We start from the raw sequence: 7,454 nt of genomic DNA on the forward strand, positions 1-7,454 counted from the left end.
CATCCTACTGTAGCCGTCTATGGCACCATGAACAACCAATTTCCACCTAATCAACTTATGATTTCCGTCTACATGCCATATGAAATTTGGATGTCATCTGATCAGGGCTGGACTGGGAGAACAAAACGGCCCGGGCATTTTTTGGCTCAGACCGGCCCACATAATTAGCGGAGCACATCTGCCATTAAATTGACGTAACTTATGTCTTCTAAATGTACAAACGTTCTGGCCTAGTGGAAAAGGTGCACAATTTAACTAAAAAAACTCTCTTTCAGGTACCAAAAAAACACCAGGAAATGTGCAGTGACTTCACACTCAATTGTTTATTTAAAATGAATCTATAAATTTGTCATGATAGCTGGCAGAAAACCTGGACGTTGAGAGAAGAGAGCCCCTGGCAGCTGCCGATGAACTGGCCTTATCTGCTCTCTTCAGTCCAATCAGCTCCTTGGACAGAGAGAGAGGGGGGGGGGGGCACATACCCATTCTGATGCTAGGCACATACAACATCAGATTTTTAACGCTTTTATGTTGTGGTAATGTGTATATGTTTATATGTTTACTCACTTGGTGCATAGCCTTGTCTGTCTACACCGACTACAGTCCATCAAACACTCATGAAACCTACAGATAGACACACACACACAAACAGATAGAGAAGAGGAGGGGGTTGCATGCACACTTTGATGTTAAGCACATACAAGCTCATAAAAAATCTGGTTTGCAACACGTTTATTATGTTCTGGTGAGGTGTAAATGTTTACTCACTTGGTGAATAGCTGACTTCACCGGAACCAACGCTCACAAACCCCGTCAATCCAGTAAGAACTATGTACATGTGAAGCCCTAGAGGGACAGGATTTCATAAAGAGGAAGACACAGAGAAGTGAGACTTGAATACATTACATGTGTGTGTGTGTGTGTGTGTGTGTGTGTGTGCTTGTGTGCGTTTGTGTTTGAATCAGATTGATTTCTTCTCACTTACCCAGAAACCAAACGTCTGTCGATCTCCAAAAACAATCCTCACAATCCAATCTCACAATCCTGAAATGGAACCCTAAAAACAGTAAATAACAGAAAAGGATGTAATGCATGTTAAAGGGGGGGAAAGGGAAAAAGTTTTAATTTCAAGCCAAACAATTACATTAATTTCCATAACTATAATACTTACTTTGTGAAAGCAAGTCGTCGCCACAACCTGAGACAGAGGCTTCCTAAAAGGAAAAAGAAGACAATCAACAATGAAAGTGTTATGCCTTTTATTCCTTACTATCAAGTATAGGTAATTTTGAAGAGAAACAAAACTAAACTGATATTAAAAATATTGTCTTACTTTAGTAGAGTAGGAGCTTCCGAAGCAGTTCACTTTTTTCGGCCACTCTGTCTATGACACTGTCTGTGTCCAATCCCATGAGGATGTCCTTTTCTGTGGACATCAGCATGAAGGCCTCCAATTTACCAGCAGATAAGCTGCTCCTCAGCCTGCTCTTGATGAATTTCAAAGTTGAAAATGATCTTTCACAGGCTACCTGTGTCACTGAGAGTGTCAGCAGATATTTGTAGGACAGAGAAAGAAGAGGGTATGCGTCTGTGAGCAGGTTGAATCTGAGGAGAATCTGGTAGCAACACAGGGGGCAGTTTTTACATGAGGCACAGGCTTTGCTGACAATTTTCATCTCCTCTGGGTCTCCCCAAGGTCCTTCCTCCACAGTACGGGATATGTACTCATCTAGTGGAGGACGCTTCAGCATGTCCCACTGGCTTGCCAAGCTTTCAAGTTCAGATTGTAAATTTGATATGGTTGCCGAATTGTTAAATTTGATGAGACATCTGCTTAGGTCTTTCAGTGCAGACTCAGGAAGACCACTGGTTTTGATATCTGGGAAGTTTTGGGGGTCCAGAGTTGAGAGGTCCGCATACAGATTGCTATTATCGAGGAATCGTCTTTGCATGGCCTCAATAACGGTGTCCATAATTTGGTTATGGACTTTAACCTCATACGTCTTGCTTGGGTCATTGGAAGTTTCATCCTGGGCCATCTCTCCTGGCATGGACTTCTTCTTCTTTGGCCTCCTCTGCGGTAGTGAAACCTCCACCTCCATCTCCTCATCCTGCTCCTCCAGCTTGTCATTTGCCCACTTCACAAAACTCTCTGTTGCATCCTTGACTGTCTGGAAATCTCTTCCCATCTCCTTAAGGGCCTTGTGTGTGGACATCACCATCCTGTGGGCAGAGAGGATGTCCATCCCGCCTGTTTGGAGGTATTTGGATAGTGGGGTGGTCTTCTCAAATATCTGCAAGAATAATTGCGCGGCCAGGATGGTCTCGTGTCTGAGAAGGCCATCTTTGTATCCCCTTGCTTTGGATCTTACATTTGACTTCACTGTCGTCTGGTCTTGAATGGCTGAAAGGGTGCACAGAACATCAATGTAGAGACAGTCCTGCGGTTTCCCAAATGAGCCAAACACTTTCTTTAAGGCATCATGCTTTGCCCACCAGCGTGTCTCTCCAATGGGTCCTATGCGCTTGTGCCTGCTGCTGTGGCTTTCCTTCTCCCATACGTTCATTCTCTGATGAGATTCTCGGATGAACACAGCGATGTCATTCAGGAGATGAAAAAGAGATACACTCTCTATCACAATTTCAGTGGTGTCAGAAAGAACGAGATTGAGCACATGAGAGTAGCACCACACATGGACATGGTGAGGAGATTGTGATGACAAGAGTGAAGAGAAGCCTCTGTATCTTCCCTGCATGTTGGCAGCTCCATCTGTGGCATTTCCGATGCAGAGGCTTTTGTCCAAGTTCAGACCATCAAGCACATCACTCAACAACTGAACAAAGGCCTCTCCTGTGGATGAACTGCACCTTACCACAGCAACAAGCCTCTCGTGTACAGTATCAGTGACGTACCGAAGCACAACTGAGCACTGGTCTTGTGCTGTGATATCCTGTGTTGTGTCCAGTTGTACAGTAAACATGCCGGCTTTTTGAATTTCCGTGCCGATGTTGTCTTTGATCATCTTAAGGATTGTGTCAATCACTGAGTTGACAGTCGATTTAGACAGCAGAGTGACAAGGGAACCCCTGCCTCTTGAGCCTGATGCAGATTCATGGAGCTTTTTGCTTTTATGAATTATGTCACTGAGATGTTCTTTCAATGCCACATCATATTTCCCCAGCAAAAGTATCATCTCCAAAAAGTTGCCATGATCAAGGCTGCTGTCCTCTAGAGTATAAGCAGCCTCATTGTCTTCATGCCTGTAGCTTAGCCCCCTCTTTCCAATCACTCTGACCACTTCCACCACACGGTCTAACACCTGCCGTCTCTTCTTGATCTGCTCTCTATGAGCAGTTAGCTGTCTTCCTCTAAGCAGGCTGTTTATGTCAGATTTTGAGCAGTTTAAAAAATAAGCTTCAGCACAAGCTCTATGTGCCATGCTTTTTTCATGCTCTTCTGCTCTCTGGTGACCATGTCTCCAGTCAGACATTCCAGTAATGAATACACTGTTATCAGAGGGCTTGCTAAAGGCCAAGCATACAAAACAAAATAAAGCAGGACGTTGATCACAGTATGTCAGCCACTTCCTGCTTGTACCTCCTTTGTTTGTGAAGACCTTTCCTATTGTGTTTGGAGCATCTTGCTTTGGATGGTGGTTCAAAAAAGTTTGCAGTGTAGCACGGTCTGGACGGCAAAAGTAGTCAACATCTGCCTCAACAGTCTGGCAGATTAAAAGAAGGCCAGTAGGTCTAAACGAGTCACAGAAAGTAAGCGCCAGAATAAAGTAGTCCAACAATAGGCCATGTGATTGAATATCCAGTAGGAATAAGTAAAACAAAAATGTTCTTGAAAAATTAGCCAAATATGAGCTATCTAAAAAGATTAAATTGGCTCAACAACAGATAAGGCACATTAACTTTGCCAGTCATCACCAGTCAACCCCAACCCATATTTCCACACACCCATATGACTATATGGCACCAGCCTGGCTATCAGTCCACCCCAACCCCTTTTATTCCCTCCCACCCATAACACACTGGATTATGATAAATGGGGAGACCAGCCTACTTCAGCTTCTTGTTGAAGCCAGACACCTTTTAACTTTCACCAGCTTGTCGATGTCGGGGGAAAGTTTCTGAGCAGCGGCTATTTTCATAACTTCATTCAGATGTCCGTGCGTCGTCTCCTCACTCCGCACATCAACACTCGTGTTCTCCCTCCGCTTCCTCATTAACCCCTGAGCCACCAACAACCAGCCAATGAGAGCCCGTCATTCCACACAGCCCCACAGCCATTTGTCAAGAACTGTCACATGTCCCACCGCGACCCATTCACTGACCCTCTGGACATCTTAGTACTTTTTTTTTTTTTCAAAAAAAATCAAATACTAAAAAATATTCGACCCTTATCACCCGCGGGCCGGATGTGACATACAGTCGGGCCGGATCCGGCCCGCGGGCCGCCACCCCGGCATCCCTGGTGTAATGCCATAGTAGTGTAATACTACGTGGTAATAAAAACTTTCCAACGACTATTATTACAGCATTCCACCTGTGAACGGCTTGTATCGTGGGGCTATGCTGTGTGCTTGCTTATCCGTCAGGCATGATAGCGTGCAGCATGACTACTCATCTAGCAATTTCATTAGCATATTAGCATAGCCGTTTGTCACATCTATTACGCATCATTTTCATATCGCTGCGGCTGGCTAAATTCAAATCCATCATCTAAACGTATTATCCTTATGTTAATAGCTGCTTACCTGGTGCACCGGCAGCGGCTCACTCAGTCCATGAGCCTCGGGTTCGGACTCATCATCTCCTCCTCCCTGTTCATGGCTAATACTACCGTCACCCCCTTCCACCATCTGTGCTGTCTCCATGGGTGGATCGCTACAGCTAGCCTCCTCGCCCTGTCCACTGGTGCTGGTGGTGCTTGATTCACCTGAGGTGGAGGGGGCTCCCGAAGCACCTCCACTGAACATGTCAGTTATTTTAGCACATTTTCCGGCGTCTGCGGCTAGATTTTTGAGCCTTTTGGCCCTGAGCTTTTCAGCTCCACCTTTACGCTTTGGTTTGTCCATTGCCGTCTTCCACTCTCGCGCGCATAGCTAAATACAGGAAGGGGTGGGGCGTAATAATTGGTTCTGTCTCAGATGGCGCACTTGTGCACTTGACTTCAGCAGGCACCGTTTCAATGCGTGTGGCGGCGTATTGGTTAGGTTACCCACCGAATAGTGCCGAAGTGACATCTGAGACACAAATTTAGTACCCCCCCCCCCCACCCCCCCCCACATGCATGGGCCGAGGGCCGTCAACATGACATCGTGGGCCGCCGGTCAGTTTATTTATTTTTAATTTTTTTGAAAAAAAAAAAAAAAAAAACCCGGGGGCGGCCATCGGCCCTCGAGGGACGTCGGCCCGGTGGGAAAATGCCCGGTATGCCCGATTGCCAGTCCAGCCCTGCATCTGATGGTCATAAGTCCTGCATCCTTCATAAAAGTGACACTAAAGACTCAAAGTACTCTTCAAATAAAGTTTCTCCAAACGTATTTGTTATTTTATGTAGTTAATATCACGATAATCCATGTCCAAGAGTCCATTTCCCCGGATAAGATTTATTCATTATTTGCCACTATAAACACACTCTGACCTCCTCGAGCTTTTATTTTGTTACTTCCTGTTACCGGCATTTGAATTTGCATATTAGTTAAATATTTAGTTTCACCCGAAACATTTAGATTTAATATTTATATTCAGATTGAACATTTAGATTTCACATTTAGATTTAAGTTGACAAATATTGTTGTAAATGAGCAAAAAAGTGACTCAAAAATTCACACCAGTTTTTTAAACTGCATTTTAATGTAGCTTATAAATAGTGAATTTTTGAACTTGAAAATATTAATGATTAATCGAAAATTCGTCATTAACTCTCCCGACGATCGACGAAGACAATTTAATCGAACGCCCATCCCTACTCCCGACACCTAACTTGCTTCTATACTGACATGTCAAACTTTAAGATGCGTTAGAGGACTAATTCATCTAACTAACCAGCATAATTATAACACCTGAAACAGTAAACACAGCCGATAAAATTACCGCTCGGCCTCTGGTCACTTACACTTAAGTGACCAGAGGCCATCTTGCCAAAGTCTCCTGTCTTCTTCTTTTCCAAATATTGGCGGCCGTATTTCTTGCGCCTCAGCAGCGTCTACTCTCGTGTGACATCTGATTGGCTACAGACGATCCCCTCTTAGAAAAAACGCATTTGTGGATCAGAGTCACGTCAGGGGAGTCTCAAAAGTCTCACACACAAATGCAGCGAAGTTTACAAATTAAAAGCACTTTGTAAATGCAGGTCCAACAGTTTATATATGAATGTAACAAGCTCCAAATATGTATTTGATGAAGATTGCAAATACTTTTACATGCATATATGTGGTTTTTTTTTTTCTATTTGTGTGTGCATCGGAAATATGTTTATGAATCTTATGTTTTACTTATATATGGAATGAAGCATATTTGTGTGTGCATTGAAAATGTATTTGTGTTTTGAGGCACATATATATATAAATCCCCAAATACATTTGTGGATCTTTTCATTTCTGTGTGCATTTATTCCTTTTGAGACTGTTCTGGCTGTTCTGCTCTAAACAGTGAAAATGTTGAACACATTGTAGCAGAAGGGGAGAAACCACCTACGCATCTTCCACTTCCCCTGAAAAATGACACACACAAGAAAGTTTAACTTACATTTTTAGGCAAGTGAGCAACGCAGCTGGCAGATATTTTGGTGGTCAACCCTTTTTGGTTGCGTGCTATGTTGATTTCTAGTGTTTGATTTTTCACAACACTTCCCCATTGGATTTTATGCACTGCACTAGTGAGGAACAATCGGATTTAATACACAGCATATTTGATGGCACAGTGGTGCTTTGAGCTAAATGCAACATCAGCAAACATGTGACAATGTCAGCATACCGATGCTAAACAGGTATAGTGGAAATTTGATCATAAATCAAAAGGGTTGGAATTTTCTCACGATAAAGTTAAGACCAAAAATGAAAAGCAAATTGACAACCAGATTTTATGCGCATTCGGTAGTTCAGACATTTCAATTAAAATCACATTGTGATGGGAGAGGAAGAAACCGGGACCCACCAAAGGATTGATCTCCTGAGCACCATGAATGTGTGTACCAAATGTTAACTCTTAAGTATCTCAACAGCTATGGCATGGTACAGTCTGGATTAAATGGTGGGACTGAGAGACATACTGATTGACAAATCTTAGCTTTAATCACAAAGAATAGGTTTGGTTTAGATTTGATGTTTGAGTAAAATGTTCTCACAGTTCTGTTCAATCGATGCTGCAGTGAGTTCACCCTACTGTTTTACTAAACAGGTTGGTGCAGACGTCAGACAAAGTGAGGAGCTGTCCTCATTACC

The 7,454-nt window shown here is 43.3% G+C and overlaps 1 long non-coding RNA gene across 1 annotated transcript; it reads right to left on the reverse strand.

Annotated features, from left to right (window-relative positions):
- Nucleotides 1-304: 304 nt before the first annotated feature.
- LOC128451451 (uncharacterized) lies at nucleotides 305-1,645 on the reverse strand. The gene is made up of 6 exons (XR_008340105.1): nucleotides 1,334-1,645; nucleotides 1,172-1,214; nucleotides 986-1,057; nucleotides 769-846; nucleotides 568-624; nucleotides 305-447 (listed from the first exon to the last, which is right to left on the reverse strand). It is a non-coding gene; the product is annotated as an uncharacterized LOC128451451 (long non-coding RNA).
- Nucleotides 1,646-7,454: the final 5,809 nt, after the last annotated feature.

The sequence above is a fragment of the Pleuronectes platessa genome, chromosome 11 (genome assembly GCF_947347685.1).
Source record: "Pleuronectes platessa chromosome 11, fPlePla1.1, whole genome shotgun sequence".
In the NCBI taxonomy this organism is placed as follows: domain Eukaryota; kingdom Metazoa; phylum Chordata; class Actinopteri; order Pleuronectiformes; family Pleuronectidae; genus Pleuronectes; species Pleuronectes platessa.